Here is a 19,915-nt window from a genome sequence, read left to right on the forward strand (position 1 = left end):
ATCCCCACCAACTGATTTCTTAATTTGCTAACAACATAATTAAACAGGTTCATATGTTTAAAAAAAGAGCTCCCTACAGTCTCACTTCCCCAAAAGTCACAGACTAACAAATTCAATTAGAAAACAAAGTATCTTCATGCTGCCTCAAGAAACATACCTCACAATCAAAGACAGACAGATACCATGTTTGGGTGAAATGATGGCAAAGGTACTTCAAGCAAGCAGAGCCAAGAAATAAGAGGCCACAACAGACTTCAGAGCAAAACTAATCAGAAGAAGGAAAAAGAAAGCCCAAGAGGACATTACAAGTCTAAAAATTTTGTAACAAATGCAACAGCATCTAGTTTCATAAAGAAAACACCAAAACACCTAAAACTGTATTTTTCTTTAACACAATGATAGCGGGTGACTTCACTATCCCACTCTTTCAGTAGGCAGATCATCCAGACAAAAGCTAAACAGAAACTCAAGCTACAAAACATCATAAGTCAAAAGGACCTAACAGACACAAAAAAATTACACTCAAATTCTAAAGGATATTCTTTCTTCTCAGTAGCCCATGGAACTTACTCCAAAATTGACCATATTTTTGATAGGAACCAAGTATTAAAAAAATACAGGAAAACTGAAATAAGATTCTGCATCCTACCTGACCACCATGACTTAAAGTCGGGTACCAACCACAATAGACCCAGTAGAAAGCACAGAAATTTGTGGAAACTAAACAACTCTTTACTGAATGAGTACTGAGTCAAGATAGAAATCAAGAAGGAAATTAAAAACTTTTAAGAATTGAAAGAACATGGAAATGAAAGACCCCATTGTGAAGAGACTCTCACTCAAGTCTTGGGATAACACGACCCCCCAGGAACTCACTAGAGACTGTCCTTGCTGCCGTCACACGAGGTTTATTGACAGGAACCAGCGCCAGGGCCAAGACTCATATCCCACGCATGGATAGAGGAGTTCGACACTGAGTAGCTGGGAGAAGAGGTATTAAAGGGAAGAAACCACAACCCAGTAATCCAAAGGGGTTAGGGAGGGCGTCATTGGAAAATTCCAAAAATACCAGTGATCACTGAAAAATTTCGAAAATACCAGTGATAATCACAAAGGGGTAACTCCCTGTTTCTTAAGATTATTCTCAAGATTATAATCTAACTTTATCTTCAGCTAGTTCCTGAAACAGAGTCACTGAACTGGCTAACCTAGATTTTTGGCTCTTTTCTTCCTGCTAGATTTTTGACTCTACTTTTCCTGCTAGTGGGGTCTGGATTTGTCCAGGTCTTTGAGAAACAACATAGGAAATCCTATGAGACTCAAGTAAGGCAGTTCAAAGAGGAAATTTCATAGCACCAAGTGCCTACATAGAAACTGAAGAGTTTTATATTGATAGCTTTATGATACACTCAAAACTTTGGAAAAAGAAGCAACACCTGAGAATACACAAGAAACAATCCACTGTGGGCTGAACTAATGAAATAGAAATGTAGAAATATGCAAAGAATCAGTGAAATAAAGAACAGGTTCTTGGGGGGAAAAAATCAGTAAAATTGACAAACCATTAGCCAAATTAGCTGAAAGAAAGAGAAAGAAGATCCACATGAATAAAATTAAAGATGAAAAGGGAGATATGAGGAAATTCAGAGAAACATCAGTACATATTTTAAAAATCTGATCTGTATTCTGGCTTTTTTTCCTCTTCTGGGATGGTGCTTAAAGGCACAAAGAATGGTCCAGCAGTCCAGCACTTGACATACCGTTGTGGACTTTCCTATAATACAGCCTCTAACAAAACTAGGCTGTCCTGAACCCCTGGCAACAGGATTGTTTACCTTTATACCAAGAAGGTTGGTAAAGCACCTAAATGGGCCTACAGTGTGTGCCCAGACAGACTTCTAACATTTCGTGCTCTGAGACTGAAAGTCCTTATGAGATTGTCTAAGACAAAGAAGCATGTCAGCCAGGCCTATGGTGGCTCCATGCTTGCCAAGTGTGCCCGTGACAGGATCAAGTGGGCTTTCCTTATTGAGGAGCAGAAAATTGTGGTGAATCTCTAACGAAATAAAGAAATCTAAGGTAAGATGGTTTCAGAGCCAAATTCTACCAGATCTTCAAGAAAAACCAATGTCAATACTCTTCAAATTATTCTGCAAAATAGAAACTGAAGGAACCATTCCAAATTCTTTCTGAAAGCTTGACCTTGTTGATACCAAAATCATATGAAAACTCAATAGCAACAAGAAAAGAACATAGATGCAAAAATCACAACAAAATACTTGCAAATTTAAAAACACATCAAAAAGATTGTCCACCATGATCAAGTTGTCTTCATCCCAGAAGTGCAGAAAAGGTTCAATATGCATAAATAATAAGCACAATGCATCACATAAACAGATTAAAAGACATGATCATCTCATTAGGTACAGAAAAAGCCTTTGACAAAAATCCAACACCCCTTCATAATAAATTCTTGCACAGAATAGGGATACAAGGGACATATATCAACAAAATAAAGACAAGTACAAGATACCCACAGCCTTCATCAACCTAAGTAGAGACTCAAAACATTCCCACGAAATCAAAAATAAGACAAGATATCCATTACTGCTCTCCCTGTCAAATACAGTGTTCAGTGATAGAGCAAGAAGACAACTAAAGGTTCAAGGGGATACATATAGGAAATGAAGACGTGAAAGAAACCTTATTTGCCGACAATGTGGTTTTATATGTAAAAGACCCAAAGGACTCCACTAAGAAAACTCTACAGATGATAAATACTTTCAGCAGAGGAGCAAGATACAAAATTAACACACAAAACAAACTAGTCTTCTTATAAACAATGGCACACACTGATAGACTAGGGAGACAATACTTCTCACAACAGCATCAAAAAGAAGTTTTTGGGGAAAAAAGGTTTTGGGAATAACTCTAATCAAGTAAGAAAAGTATTTATTATCATAAAACACATAGGGCATTGAAGAGCTAAATTGAAGACACCAGAAGACAGAAAGATATCCCATGCCCATGGATCAGTTTGATTAATATTGTGAAAATGGCCACCCTACTGAAAACATTCTACTATTCAATAAAACCCCCACAAAACTTCAAAACATCCATAGAAATTGAAATAATAATGTTAAACTAAATATGGAAACAGATGTGCATGTGTGTGTTTGTTTAGTTATCCTGTGTGTGCACGCACACACACAAATGAACAAAAATCAACCAAACGAAAACCTTACAGGATAATTAAACCCATCTCGAATAATAAAGCAACAGCTGAAAGTGTTACCACCATAGATTTCAATTCTTCCTGCGGAGTTTTTGTCATAGTCACTGTTCTGTTGCTGTGAGGAGACACCATAATCAAGATGGCTCATATAAAGGAAAGCATTTAACTGGGGGCTTGATTACGATTTTAGAGGACTACTCCGTGGTTGTCATGGAGGGAGGACGATAGGAGTGACATCGGAGCAGTCTATGAGAGCTTTGCATTCTGATATACAAGCAGTAGGCACACACACACACACACACACACACACACACACACACACACACACAGAGAGAGAGAGAGAGAGAGAGAGAGAGAGACAGAGAGAGGCAGACAGAAAGAGAGACAGAGAGAGACAGACAGAGAGACAGACAGAGAGAGAGACAGACAGAGAGAGAGACAGACACACACACACACACACACAGAGAGAGAGAGAGAGAGAGAGAGAGAGAGAGAGGAGAGAAAGGGGGGGAAGGGATGGATAGAGGGAATCCACTTCCAATGATACATCTCCTCCCAAAAAGGAACACCATTTAATAGGTCCACTAACAGGTGACTAAACATTCATATACATGAACTTTTGGGGGTCATTCTCATTCAAGTCAACACAACTTTAGTAATAAAAACAGGCGGGTATTGGCATCAAAAAACAGATGCATTGATCAATGGAATAGAATTGAAGACCTCACCAAAACACCTGGCTTTTTTTTTTTTTAAGCAAAGTAGTGAAAACACATGCTGGAGAAAAGAGTATCTTCAGCAAATAGTGCTGGTCACAGTGGATAGCTTCATGTAAAGAAATGAAGATAGATCTTTGTGGTTTGCTCTTGACTTTTTTGGAGGTTCTCCATCCAGCTCCCTAATAAATCCCACACGTGGAGGCTTATTATTATAAATGCCTGGCCTTAGCTTGGATTATTTCTAGCCAGCAATCATTAACTCAAAGTATCCCATCTACCTTTTGTCTCTGGACTTTTTCTTCTCTTACTTCTGTAATCTTACTTTCACCCTTACTCTGTGGCTGACTGTGTGGCTGTTCCTTTCCTTGTTCTCTTGCTCCTCCCTCCTTCCCAGATTCCTCCTTCTATTCATTCTCTCTGCCTTCCAGCCCCACCTAGTCTTTCTCCTGCCTTGCTATTAGCTGTTCGCCTCTTTATTAGACCATCAGATGTTTTAGATAGGTACAGTAACCCAACTTCACAGAGTTAAACAAATGCAACACACAATGAAATGTGACATAAATGAGAGCAACACACCTTAAAATAATATTCCCCAACATAGATCTGTTTCAACTGCCTTTCCAAAAACTCAGCTCCATATGGATAAAGAACCTCAACATAAGACCAGAACCCCTAAATGTGACAGAAAAGAAAGTAGAGAATACACTTGAACTCCTTGGCACAGGAAAGGACTCATTTCTGAGCAGAAATATGATAGCATAGGCATTAAGACCAACAAGTAATAAACTGGATCTTTTGAAATTAAAAAGCAAGGAATATCATTATTCAAGCGAAGAAGTAACCTACAGAATGGGTAAAAATCTTTTACCATATGAATCTTAAGTTTTTTTTCTGTTTATGTGGAGAATGATGCTGGGTTTTTTTGTTCAAATTATATTGAACCTGTAGATTGCTTTTGGTAGGACGGTGATTTTCACAATATTGATTCTTCTAAATAATGAGCATATGAGATCTTTCTGCCTTGACTTTTCTTCAATTTCTTTATCCAGCATTTTAAGGTTTTCATTTTAGAGATCTTTCTTTTCTTGGATTGGTTTATTCTGAGCTGTTTTTCAAGGCTTTTAATGAGTGAGATATTTTACCCTAGTCTCTTTCTTGGTGTGTTTGTCCTTGATATATAAGAAGGATACCAATTTTAATATGTTAATTTAGCATTCTGTCACTTTGATTAAAGTATTTATGGTTGGAAGGGAAGGAAGCTCTGAGTGAGTGAAACCATGAGTGAATGTGTGTGGTTTACATGAGCCAACCATGTCAAGAAACCCAGATTCCCAGACCCACGAAGGAATGGAAGCCTCGCTGCCTTATGGTGAGGCTCAGAGGAATGGTAAAACCATCCTCTAGTCCCAGCATGGATGTGGACAATGTGTGCAGAAAATACCCACCAGAGTTTCCTCCCCCTGGAAGTTCATAAAGTGAAGACTGATCCCCCCCCAGAGACTGTTCCTACCATGATTAACTAAACCTCTTTGGTCAAAGGATACAACATATACCCTCCTCCTTGTTTATCTGTAACAACCTTACCTCTTCGTTCAACTGTATGCATAACTCCACCTTTCTGTTCAACTCTATATAATTGTGGTAGTCTGAGTGTAACTGGTCCCCATAAGCTCCTAGGGAGTGGCCCTACTGGGAGATGTCACCTTGTTAAAGTAGGTGTGGCCTTGTTGGAACAAATATATCACTGTGGGGCAGGCTTTGAGCTCTCTTTCGCTTAACCTTCACTCAGTGTCATGGCCCATTCCCTGTTTTCTTCTGCTAAAGATGTAGCCAGCACCATGTCTGCCTGCGTGCCGACATGCTCCCCATCATGATGATAATTAACTGAGCTTCTGAAACTGTAACACAGCCACAATAATTAAGTAATGAAATGTGTTTCTTATAAGTGTTACATGGTCTTGGTGTCTCTTCACAGCAACAGAAACCCTAAATAACTAAGACAAAAATAAACAAGCTGAGCTTCTGAGGTGCTGCAGTTTCTCCAGCCAGTCTTGAGGGAAAGGCTGTAATAAAGACAGATCTTGTAGGGCCAAGTGCTCAAAAGACTCATTCTCTGCACAATGTCCAATTTTCTATCAGTGTTTTAATTATCTGCAAGAAGAAGCATCTCTGATGAGGGATGAGCAATGCACTGATCTGTGGATATAGAAATACATCATTAAAAGTTGTTTTATTGCTACATTTATTTAGCAGAATAATATTAGTAAGTTCCCCCCTAGGGCCTATGACATACTAGTCTCATAATATCAACAGTTTCAACTATGGGCTCTATCTCATGGAGTGGGTCTTAACTCCAATTTTTAAAAATCATTTGGTTACTTCCATTAACACTTGTGCCACTATTGCACAAATTGATATATCTTGAAAACAAGTCACTATTGTATCTTGCAGGGTTTATAGCTCTGTGATATTGATAATTAGTTTTCTCCCGTGGTAGCATTTATAGTAACTTCCAGCACTATAAATACTAGTCAGTAGGGATGAATCTTCTAGTTGAGTACCAGCTTGTTTTCTCCATGTTTGATGATACAATTTAGTATTGTCTTCAAAAATAGCACTTTACATCAGGTTGTGGAGGGTAACCAATAGTCTTGGAAATAGACTGTCATGTTTAGATGGTCCATGGGATAACTTTGGTGAACAACTCAACAATTTGTAACCTATTCCTGGTACTTGGATTTTTTTTTGGTAGCATATGATGTCTAGCTGGGGAATTTTCTTCTCTATTATATGATAATTCCACTTAAGTTCCTTTTATATTGTATATATATTTTAGGAAGCTTTGACAGTGGTATGTCTTGATATGCAAAAGGCCTTTAATGTTAGTTACCCTTCCCCAGAGTCTCACCTGTATCCTGCAGGCTAATGTCCCTCTCCTTTTAATCTTCTTATTTTGTTTTATCTTTGCCCATTTATTGTAGACTGAAGTTTCGGTCCCACCTGTTCTCACAGTCATTCAGTCTCAAAGAAATCCATAGAGGCTTATAAAAAGTATAAACTGTTTGGCCTATTAGCTTAGGCTGACCATTAACTAGCTCTTACAACTTAAATTAACCCATAATTCTTCCCTATGTTTAGCCATGTGGCTTGGTACCTTTTCTCAGTACAGCATTTCATCTTGCTGCTTCTGTGTCTGGGTAACAACTACAAACTGAGCCTTTCCTCTTCCCAGAATTCTCCTAGTGTAGTTTCTCTGCCTATACTTCCTGCCTGGCTACTGACCAATCAGCATTTTAATAAGTCAATATGAGTGATAAATCTTTACAGGGTACAAGAGCCTTATCCCACAGCCCTTTCCCTTTTTTTCTTTTCAAAACAAGAACTCTGAATCTAATCTTCTTTGTTTACCTTTTTTCCTGACCATTATCAATAACAACTTGTAACCAACACTCTAAACAAAGACAAACATCCATCATCCATTTTTTGGGAATGTGTCCATAGTTTTCTAGGCTACTTACTGCTGATTGGAGGCACTGATAATCTTATATAAACCTATTTATTATATAAATACTGAAGTATTCTGTGAGCCTGGGTCATCTCAGCCAGCAGTCTTGAGGTTGTTCTGTATGTAGAACCTCAGAGGAAACTTCAACAGATGTGCTCTAAAACATAGGATCACCTGGGCCATCTGTTCCCACTGGAGATTTTTCAGGGGTCTTCCTTGATCAGACCTGATTTTTCTTAACCCAGAATGAACCCACAGCCTCTCATTTCCTATGGAAGCAAAAGAAAAACCTCTTCTCCAAATTAACATATATTTTCACTTAAATTTTGAAGTCAAGGCATTTTCAAAATATATGTGTTGGATTAATACAGAAGCATTTATGATCAAATGTCTTTTAGCAGCTGTTGCTCCTTTCTCAGCAGTCAAGCAATTCAAAGACAACACAGTAACAAACAATATCCAGATTCTCTGTGTATTTCCCATCTTTACTTGGCTTTAATTCTTTTTTAAATTTCATTTATTTTTATTTTTAATTTTGGGAAGTTTTTTGAGATATGGTTTCTCTGTGTATTTTTGGCTGTCCTGGAACTTGCTTTATAGACCAGGCTGCCCTTGAACTCGTAGAGATCTGCCTGCCTTTCCCTTCCAAGTGCTAGGATTAAAGGTGTGTGCCATCACACCCAACTTTTCTCTCTCTCTTTCTCTCTCTCTCTCTCTCTCTCTCTCTCTCTCTCTCTCTCTCTGACTTTATCATTTTTCTTTTCTCTCCTATGCCTATGTGTATTTTTAAACACACTTTAAATCATGTAAAGGTTTATCTCATCTGAATCTGTCTTTACTGTATATGTCTCTTTTTCTGATGATATGAGTCTTTAATTTGCTAAGCAATATTAGTAGGATTAAAGCAGCAGCTTTGGTGGCTGGATCCATGTGATGTGGGGTAATGCTCTTGTACCCTGTAAAAATTAGCCAGAACTTTAGGCAGGGAAACCACACTAGGAGAATTCTGAGAATTAGAAAGGCTTAGTTTGTGGTTGCCACCCAGACACAGAGGAAGCAAGACAAAAATGCTGCACTGAGAAAAGGTACCAAGCCACATGGCTAAACATAGATAAGAATTATGGGTTAATTTAAGTTGTAAAAGATAGTTAATGGTGAGCTAGAGCTAATAGGCCAAACAGTTTATACTTGTTATAAGCCTTTATAGACTGGGACTGAATGGCTGTGGGACCTTGTTATAAGCCTTTATAGACTGGGACTGAATGGCTGTGGGACCAGGCAGGACAGAAACTTCCATCTATAATTTATAATACTACATTCTATCTCCACTTCATTGGAAAATCCTCTCTTCCCCTCCCTGGTTCCTTACTAGCTACTCAACCTCTGTGAATATTTTGAATAAAGCACACATATCTAAAGCTTAAGAGCTAACATCTAAATATAAGGGAAAATGTGTCATATTTATCTTTCTGTTTCTGGATTACCTCAATCAGGATGAATGATTCTAGATCCATACATTTACCTAAAAGTTTCATTATTCACCTTTTCTTAACAGATGAATATTATTCCATTGTGTAAAAGCACCACATTTTCATTATCCATTCATCAATTAATAGACATCTAGGCTATTTCTAATTTCTTGGTGTTATGAATAGAGCAGCACTGAACACAGATGAACAAGTACTATGCCGTAAGATGTACAGTCTTTTGACTCTCTTCCCAAAGGTAGTATGGATGGATCTTGTGGTAGGTCTGTTTTCAGCTCTTAAAAGAACCCCCTCAGTGATTTCCTTGATGGCTGTTCCATTTTACACTCCCATCAGCAGCGAATGGATGCTTCTCTTTCCCCACATCCTCACCAAGAATCTGTTACGATTCATTTTCTTAGTCTTGTATATACTAATTTGGGTAGGATGAAATCTCAAAGTGATGTTCATTTGCATTTGCCTGGTGGCTAAGGATATTGGACATCTCTAAGTGCTTCTTGTCTATTTGTTTCACCTTTTAAAAACTGTTCACTTACATGCTTGATTTCAAATTGGAGTATTAGTTTTCTTGGCATTATGTTATTTTAGTTCTGTATTATGACTAGTTACTACCTCCCTGTCAGATATATGGTAATTTTTTTTACTCTTTCTCTAGACTACCTCTTTGCTTGAATAATCCCAGATAGTCAAAGCAACTTTTAGCAAAAAGAACTATACTAAATGCATTACCATACTTGATTTCAGTTTATATTTAAAAACCATAGTAATGACAATAGCCTGACAGTGACACAAAGACATGTAGGTCAATCAAACAGAATAGAGGACCAAGAGTCAAGGTGATGCCACTACAGCTACCTGTTTTTTCTTTCTTCGGAAAAATGACATATTATTTATTTGTGTTTATGTATGTGTGTGGGGGTGTGTACGCATGTGCGCACATGCACGTGCATATGTGTAATGCCCACAAAGGCCAGAATGGGACATAGGAGTCTTTGTAACTGGAGATACAAGTTGTGAGATGCCCAACATGAGTCCTGGGAACTGTACTCCAGTCCCACTGAAAGAGCAGGAAGTGCTCTTAACCACTGAGGCATCTCTCCAGCTTCCAGCCATCTGATTTTTTTTGGCAGAGGTGCTCCGTGGGTTATCTTGTACCACCTTGACTTAAGCTAGAGTCCTCTGAGAAGAGGGTGCTTCAATTTAGGAAGCACCTCTATCATATTGGCCTGTAGACAAGTCTGTGAGGGCATTTTCCTGATGAATGATTGATGTGGGAGGTCCCAGCCCACTGTGGATGGGGCTACCCTTGAGGTGTATAAAAATGCAAGCTGAGCGAGCCACGAGGAGGCAGCATTGCTCCATTTCCTCTGCTTCAAATTCCTGTCTTGACTTTCTGCTCTGACTTCCCTTGATGATGGACTGTAAGCCAGATAAGCTCTTTCTCCTTGTGTTGATTGGAATGAGTTGTCCCTCATATTCACAGGCATTTGAGTGGTACTGCTTCAGTGTTTTTAAGAGGTTTGGTCCTGCTGGAAGAAGTATGTCATTGAGGGTGGTCTTCAAGATTTCAAAAGCTGAGCTCCGTTTCCAATGTGGTGTCTCTGTTTCTTGTTTGTCGTTTGAGATGTGAACTCTCAGCTTCCAGTCACCTGCTCTTGCTGTCACACTGTCTCCATCATTATGGACCTTAACCCTTTGGAAAAATCACGTCCCACATAAACCCTCTTTCTTTAAGCTACCTTGGTCATGATGTTTTATCATAGCAATAGAAAAGTAGCAAATATACTTCCAGGTTACTTTCAATCACAGCATCTATCATAGTAGAAACATAAGGCAAAAATTGGGACTAGCGTGTGAACTGTTGCTGGGGCAGACCTCGGGCTGCTGTTTTCAGGAGGACTGGGAAGTGTTTAGACAGGAAAAGCCGCTGGATGCTCAAAGTTAATGAGCTGCTTTTTTTTTTTTTTTTTTTGCATTAAATCCCTGATGTTTCTTGCCTGCCTATCTTGAATGTTTTTTTTAATTTTTCATGTCTAGTTCTTTTTTATATATTTATTGAGCTCTACATTTTTCACTGCTTCCCTCCCTGCCTCTCCCCTCCCCCCTTCAACCCTCTCCCGAGATCCCCATGCTCCCAATTTACTCAGGAGATCTGTTTTTTTTTTTTTCTACTTTCTACTTCCCATGTAGATTATATCTATGTAAGTCTCTCTTAAGGTCTTCATTGTTGTCTAAGTTCTCTGGGATTGTGGTTTGTGGGCTGGTTTTCTTTGCTTTATGTTTCAAAACCACCTATGAGTGAGTGCATGTGATAATTGTCTTTCTGTGTCTGGGTTACCTCACTCAAAATAATGTTTTCTAGCTCCATCGATTTTTTTTTCTGCAAAATTCAAGATATTGTTATTTTTTTCTGCTGCTAGTACTCCATTGTGTAAATGTACCACATTTTCCTTATCCATTCTTTGGTCAATGGGCATTTAGGTTGTATCCAGGTTCTGACTATGACAAACAAAGCTGCTGTAAACATAGTTGAGCACATGTCCTTGTGGCATGATTGAGTATCCTTTGGATATATACCCAAAAGTGGTATTACTGGATCTTGAAGAAGGTTGTTTCCTAATTTTCTGAGAAATTGCCACACTGACATCCAAAGGGGTTGTACCAGCTTGCATTCCCATCAGCAATGCAGAAGTGTTCCCTTTACCCTACAACCTCTCCAGCGTAAGTTGTCATCAGTGTTTTGATCTTGGCCATTTATACAGGTGTAAGATGAAATCTCAGAGTTGTTTTGATTTGCATTTCTCTGATGACTAAGGATGTTGAACATTTCTTTAAGTGTCTTTCAGCCATTTTAGATTCCTCTGTTGAGAGTTCTCTGTTTAGGTCTATACTCCAATTTTTTTTTTATTGAATTATGTGATCTTTTGGCGTCCGATTTCTTGGATTCTTTGTATATTTCAGAGATCAGACCTCTGTCTAATGTGGGGTTAGTGAAGATCTTTTCCCATTCTGTAGACTGTCTAGTTTTGTCTTGTTGACCATGTCCTTTGCTTTACAGAAGCTTTTCAGTTTCAGGAGGTCCCATTTATTGTTTCTCTCAGTGTCTGTGCTACTGGTGCTATATTTAGGAAGTGGTTCCCTGTGCTGCCAATACGTTCAAGTGTATTCCCCACTTTTTCTTCTATAAGGTTCAGTGTGGCTGGCTTTATGTTGAGGTCTTTGATCCATTTGGACTTGAGTTTTGTGCATGGTGATAGATATGGGTCTATTTTCCTTCTTCTACATGTTGATATTCAGTTATGGCAGCACCACTTGTTAAATATGCTTTCTTTTTCCATTTGATTTTTTTGCTTCTTTATCAAAGATCAGGTGTTTGAAGATGTGTGGATTGATATCTGAATCTTCTACTCAGTTCCATTGGTCTTCCTGTCTGTTCTTATGCCAATATGAGGTTATTTTCAGTACTGTAGGTCTGTAGTAGAGTTTGAAGTCAGTGATTGTGATGCCTCCGGACGTTCTTTTATTATACAGGATTGCTTTGGCTATCCTGGGTTTGTTGCTTTTCCATATGAAGTTGAGTACTGTTCTTTCAAGATCTTTGAAAATTTTTGCTGGGATTTTGATGGGCATTGCATTGAATCTGTTAATGAGCTGCTCTGATGGAAGCCGGGAAGATAAGTCTGAGGACAGTGCGCAGAGTGGAGGCCTTGCTTGTGAAAGTTTGAGCATCTCTCAAATACACTTTTGGGGTTATTTGTGTGATGTATTTGAATTGCAAATCTGTGGCTGAAAAATCAACTGAGATTATTAAGAGATCAACATCACTGAGACAAAATATCCTGGGGAATATTTTCTCAAGATCAGCACATAAAGTTGTGGTCCAAGGAGGGTAATGATGTAGGTTAAGGCGGCAGCTAAACTTAGTGATGTGTAAGAATGTATGTGATGCTGGTTTTGGAAGAATGCAGAGATCATAAAAAGAAACTGAGACTCAGTACCAAGTGTCAGGATTATAGTCCCCGAAGAGAGCGCTGGAGGAGACTCCATTCAGAAAAGTGAAGCCTCAGCTGCAGTGCAGGTCACAGCATAGTGGAGACACCAGGACTACCAAGGAATGACTACCAAGGACATCAGTAGCTTTGGGTAAAGCTGGTCTCAGCCTATGATTCAAGCTGGATGTGCAATGGATGGCAAAGCCACAAAGATGGAGCTACCCAAGCCCTTTGGATCCGAGAAGATCATAAAGAAACCCCTCATGTGGGACACTGAGCTACAGAACTTGATTTACATGGATAAATATAGGCTTTGTTTTGGTTTGATTGTATCTGTGTCTTGACTCTTGTCTCTTGGGATAAAAAGTATATAACATTTTTTTTTTATTTTACAGGAGGAACCCAACATTAAGAGACTTTGTACTTTTAAGAGACTGGAATAGTTAGTTTAGAGAGACAAATTTTAAAGTGTTTGGGGACAAGTAATAAGGAAAAGTTAAGGTTTAATAGTGATGGAATTGTGTATCAAGTTGACAAGAGGGCAATTATGGTGTTTGGGTTTTTTGTTGTTGTTGCTGACTTGACACTAGCTAGCATCATCTGGAAAGTGGACATTTCAGTTGAGGAAATGTCTCCATCTAATTGGCGTATAAGCAACTTTGTGGGAGAATTTCTTGATTAATGATTGATGTGGAAGGATTCGGTCCTCTGTTAGTAGTGCCACTCCTAAGCAAGAGCTCCTGGGTTGAAAAAAAAGCAAACTGCATTAGCCATGAGAAAAAAGCCAGTGGGCAACTGTGGGGGCCCATGGATGTGAATCCTATTCCACCTTGGCTAAAGGTCAGAGAGTTTGAGCATATTTTTACTCTTTCAAAGTTGTTGACAACAGGTGTGGTCACAAACAAGATATCCTGTCCTAGGGTGTGTTTACTTGGTGTTTTGGACATTAGGTGGATCCATAGAGGTGGATCCACTCCAGCTTGACCAAAGGTCAGAGAATTCAAGCCTATTCATGCTCCTTCATTTTATAACAGGAAGCTTGACCCAGGATTCTTGGTCTAGGCTGTATTCTCTGCATATCCTGCCCAAAACATCAGATTGCTTAACTCAGAAAATAATGACTTGATGTCTCAAGTATTGAAGCAAGTAATTGTTCTGGTCTTCTGTGTCGTGTTAAAGCAGCTTTTTGCCTTCTTTCTCACTTTGGATTGGAGTATATAAGCATAAGAAAAATAAACACTGGCAGATTCAGTATTCAGTATTCACTGAGTAGCCCTCCCGTACTATCCTATATCTCTGTATTTCTTTTGTATCTCTATCTATTCTGCATAACATTTCTAGTCCACATGTTCCTAGCCTAAAACATATGAACCTGTCAATAATGGACCCCAACAGGCAACACTGCTCTGTGGTCTGTGATTCATTTCATGTTTCCATGACTTAAGTTTCTCCTCTTAGTTCCTTAGATAATGGACTGTGACCTGGGATTTTTAAGATGAATTAAACTCTTCCTTTCCCCAAGTTGTGTTTGGTCAGTGTATTTTATCACAGCAATAGAGAAACAAATTAGGAATGACGTCAAACACACACTGGAAAAAAGATGGCATCTTCAACAAATGGTGTTGGAAAAGCCAGATGTTCAAATGGATCAGAATCATAACGTAATAGGTGAAAGTCTAAAACTGATAGATGAAAAAGTGGGGAGTACTCTGTGAACTGTAGTCATAGGAAATGACTTCCTAAGTAGGTCTTTAGTTGATCAGTAAATAAGGCCAACAATTAACAAATGGCACCTCATGAAATTAAAATGCTGTATAGCAAGAGAAACAAATAAAGAAGCAGCCCACAGAATGGGAGAAAAATTGCCAGCTATGTATCTGTCAGACGGTTAATGTATAGGATATACAGAGTACCCCAAACCTCAAGAAAATGAGCAGAGGAATAAAAAATGGGCTATATATTTCCTCAGTTATTCCAAGGGTTACCTCTTCAAAGAGAAGGATGTTACAGTAGCCCATTTGGAGAAAGCTGTTACCTCCTATCCAAAATAATGAAGTCTGCTCCTGGGTGAAGGCATTAATTTCTGACCATAAGAATCAATCCAATTAAGCAGATCAATCACCTGGATAAGAGACCACCCTTCAGGAGGCAGATTTACCTAAGCCATGCTTTTGAGAGGAGGCACTTAATTAATTGTAATGTGACAATGTTCTTTTCCTTTCTAGAAAAAATATGGCCCTATGAAGCTGCTACAAAGCTGGCATGTGATTCTATTAGGCAGACCTGCCTTTCTAAGTCCTAAAAAAGTATAACCTTTTCTTCTCTTCTCACCTGTTCTTTTCTTTTGAGTGCAGCCCAGAGCCCAAGGATGCTTTTTCTGTACTTTGGAATTTCTCATGCTTTCTCTGAGGCCCTCCTCCCTGCCGTGTGGCTGACTTCCATGTTGGCTTAACTCAACGGACAAGGCTTCTTTTCTTTTTCTTCATCATCCTTAATATCTAGGCAGCTGTCAAATTTTACAGCTTGACTTCCCTGGGAGTTTTCTTGTAAGCTTGAGCAAAACCATTCCTTAAAACTTAAAAGGAGAGGGAGGGGTAGAAATCTAAGCAGAGAGTTCTCAAAAGAAGAAATACAAGTAGTTCATAAACATTTTTAAAATGTTCACTATCATTAACCACCAGGGAAATGCAAATTAAATCTACTATGAGATTCCATCTCACACTGGTCAGCATTGCTATCATCAAGAAAATAGATGGCAAATGATGGATGTGAGGAAAGAGGGATGCTTATTCCCTGATGGTATAAAAGTAAATTGGTGCAGCCACAATAGAAACTAGTGAAGATTCCTCAAAAATTTAGAATTAAAAACCATATGACCCGCTATATTGGCCCTCACCATATGCTGTAGTGACTGATGCTTGTGTCAAGTTGATGTAAAACTGGTCAGCAAACTCCACACAGTCTTCCCAGTCTTTTGATTCTATCTCATGAAGCTCCATCTTAAATCTGGATGACAACATTCCATGGTCTCCAGTCCCAGAGTGAATAGAAAAGGAGAAAGTGAGCCTAGCAGAACCATCTCTCTGCTTCCTGACCAAAGACACCTAGTGACCACCAGTGGCACAGTTGCCTCTTGTTCTGGCTACAATGCCTCCCCTCCCATGATAAGTGGTGTATTAATTATTTTTCTATTGCTATAATAAGACACAATCATCAAGGCAACTTATAGGAAGCATGTGTGTAGGATGGGCTTACAATTTCAGGTAGATAAAAGCCCATCACCATCACCATAGGAAGCCATGGCAAAGGGCAGATGTGGTGCCTAGAGAAACAAGCTAGGAGCTCACATCTTAAATTGCAGCAGGAAGCAGAGAGAGGAAAATCAAAATGGTGCAAGTCTTTAAGCTCTCAAAACTCACCACCAGTGACATAATTCCTCCAGCAAGGCCACACCTCCTAAGTTTTCCCAAATGTACCACCAACTGGGGACCAAGTATTCAAATGCCCAAGACTATGGGGGATCAACTATCTTTCAAACCACTAGAGGTGGTATTCTCATTAAATGAAAGCTAAAACAAACCTTTTCTTCCTTAAAGTTGGTTCTTATCAGGTATTTGATGCCCACAAGAAAAGTACCCAGTGCAGAAAACTGATACTGAAGAGTGATTGTTGTGGTAAACTTAACTGTGTGGTTCTTAGCAAGCCTTTGGAACTTGTTTGTGGGAAGATGTGCACACATTTGGAATTTCAGACTAGAAAGAAGCCCTAAAGTGTAATAAGCAAAGCTAAGAAAACCATCCTGGGGTGTATTTTGAAGATCAGAATGGTGAGAAAATTATAGATAATGAAGGAGGTCTGACTTCTCAGTTTTCAGAGGAAATTCCACTGGGAACTGTGTTTTTTTTCTTTTTGAGGCAGGGTTTCTCTGTGTAACAACCCTGACTGTCCTGGAGCTCACTCTATAGACCAGGCTGACCTCAAACTCACAGAGATTCATCTATCTGCCTCCTGAGGGCTGGGATTATAGGGTGTGCCACCACCATCTGGGAAATGTGTTAGGGACCATTGCTACTAATTCATTTTAGAGAAGAATCTGGCTTTATTCTGCATGTATCCTTAGAACTTGTGTGAGATCCAGTGAGATGAATCCCGAGATTTGTGTGAGGCCTGGTGAGATGTGCAAACCTGATGACCTGTGCTCCATCCCTGGAAGTCATGTAAAATACGAAGATGATGCTGTGCGGTGTGACTATGATGACAGCGCTCCTCCAGTGAGATAAGGCACAGAGACGTGAGAATCACCTGGAAACTCATGGGCTGGTGAATATAGCAAAAGTAGCATGGCAGAGACAAAAAAAGAGACTCTGCCTTTAAAATGGTTAGAGGGAGGAATTGGAGAGAGGGCTCAGTGGTTAAGAGCACTGTATGTGGGTTCAGTTGCCAGCACCCACAAGATGAATTTCAACCACCTTTAACTTGTAGAGGAATCTGATAATCCCTTCTGGCCTCCTCAGGCACTGCACACACATGGTGTGCACTTGCATATATGCAGGAAAAAACTCATATGCATAATATAAAAGTAATAATTCTTTTAATATGGAAAAGAAGAACCCACTTCTGAAAAGTTGTTCTCTGACCTCCACATGTGTACCACAGCACACACTGACCATACATCATTACCTACTAATAATTATTTATTTATTTTTGGGATAGAGTCTTACTATGTAGCTCTGGCTGCACTGGAACTCACTACATAGATCAGTCTAGACCCAGGTTCATAGAGATTCACCTGCCTCTACCTCCTGGATGCTGGGATTGTTAGCTATGCCCAGCTAATAATAATAATAATTTTAAAGAGAAGTTGAGTGAGTCTGAATGCAAGAGTAATAGAATAGTTTGGTAGAGGAAATATCAAAACATGATATCTTTAAGGCTGTTTTAGGGAACTGTTTACCTCTCTTATTGGAGTCCTCAGTGAGAAGTAGCAACAAAAGTAGAGCAGAAAGATATGAATATGTGTTACATTTGGCTGGGAAAGGAATGACTTTGAAGTTGCAAAAAGACTGAGGAAACAAATGTACTTGTGAAAGAGAAACATGTTACTCTGCACTAAGATAATAAGACAGATTTCCTGAGGCTAAGATGCCATCCATCAAAGACTCCAACTAATGAAAATTCAAGTTTACTTACAAGGGAGAACCTAGGCCTTGGGATACAATTCAGTCTTCAAAGTGTTTTCCTCCCAAGCATGAAGTCCTGAGATTACCCAGAACCCACTTTTAAAAGCCATGTGTGGCAATACACACTTTTAATTTCAGAACTGGACCACAGAGGCAAGCAGATTCCTAGGGCTCCCTGGTGAGCCAGTGTGGCCTACTTGGCAAATTCTAGCCTTATTAGATAACCTATCTCAAAAAATAGAGATACACTATACCCAAGGTTGAATTCTGGCCTCCATGTGCACATACACATACATGCTTATGAAACACACACATGCGGAAGAAGGAAGGAAGAGGGAGAGAAGAAGAGAAGAGAAGGAAGAGAGGGCGGGAGGGAAGGAGGGAAGAAGGAAGGAAGAAAGAGAGGGAGGGAGGGAGGGTGGGAGGGAGAGAGGGAGGGAGGGAGGGAGGGAGGGAGGGAGGGAAAGAAAAATAAGGCAAAAAATGAGAGTCCAAATGGAGAATGCTGCTGAAACGGGTCCTTGCTCAAAAACCTTAACTTGGCTAAGTGTTTCCTAGGGTCATCACACAAGGTGGACACAACTGTGTTCAAAGGTGGCAGAAACATCTCCAGTTGGCAGTAGACCTTGGCGGTGTTGTCCATGTGGTACTGGTTTTATAGCCATGAAATATGCGAGAATGAGAGGCGTTTGCACCAAGATTCTTAAAAGCTAGTTAAACCAGGCAATATGTATCAGATGTGAGAAATCTGGTCTTTTCTGTTATATAGATATAGCACCTGTATGTTTGTTTCCCTCCATGTCCACACATTTACTTGGTTTAAAATGATGCATGTTTTTGCCTGAAAATAAACAAATTGCTAAAAGATCCACAGGTCTAAGATCCAAACTCATTGCCACAATTCCTAGAATGTTTACCTCTCCTCTTCCTTTATCCCTGCTTTGTTTTCCTTTCCCACCATTCTTCAGGATAGACAATCAAGTACAGATTGTCAGATTGGACCTCAGCCAAAGAGTAACAGCCAAGAGCCCTTTACATTAGGGATAAAAGACAGAACCCAGTACGACCATGTTAGCTTACTCTTCAGGTTTTTGTAACCATGTGCTTTACTGTACAGAAGTAAAATTTGTTCTGCCAAGACACCTAAATTTGAAGTTTATGACCTCAATTTCATTCTTAAGAGTTTGGGGGGCCTCTCTGGGATTCTAGCCCACTGGAAGAAACCCAAAAACTCCCTCCCAGAGGAGATACATCCTATAGCCTGTTTGTGGTGGCCCCTGAGTGCTGAGTCTTTGGTGCCTCCCATGCTGATGAAGATACCCAAGACTAAAGACCTCTGGGCAATGCAGTGCAGAGCCCACATCAGTACCTGGCAAGGCTGACGAACTCTGAACAGACCCACATAAGAAAATCAAGGAGCATGCAGAGTATCCCTTGGTTGTCAGGTCATTTAGGAGGTTGAATGAGAGCAAATGAGATAAACCAATGACTCGAAGCAAATTCACAGTCCTGATTCACAGTTTGATACATACTTTGGTGACTTCACACAATTTCCCAGAAGTCTTTGAGCCAAGTCTGGGATTCTTACAGACCTGCGTGTTGTTGCTATGAAGCACAAACACGGGTGCCGGTGCAAAGGGAATCGCTAAGTAAGAGACTTCTACAGAAGCAGGGCAGCAGCGAACCTCAAATTGAATGTTAGAGGATAATAAACCCCCAAGGGAAAGGGCGCTGCACCTCTGATAGTTCAAGTAGGTAATAACTGAGGCCAAAAGACCTATAAGGAAAATAAAACTA

This window comes from Myodes glareolus, chromosome 18 (genome assembly GCF_982192425.1).
Source record: "Myodes glareolus chromosome 18, mMyoGla1.1, whole genome shotgun sequence".
NCBI classification, from domain to species: domain Eukaryota; kingdom Metazoa; phylum Chordata; class Mammalia; order Rodentia; family Cricetidae; genus Myodes; species Myodes glareolus.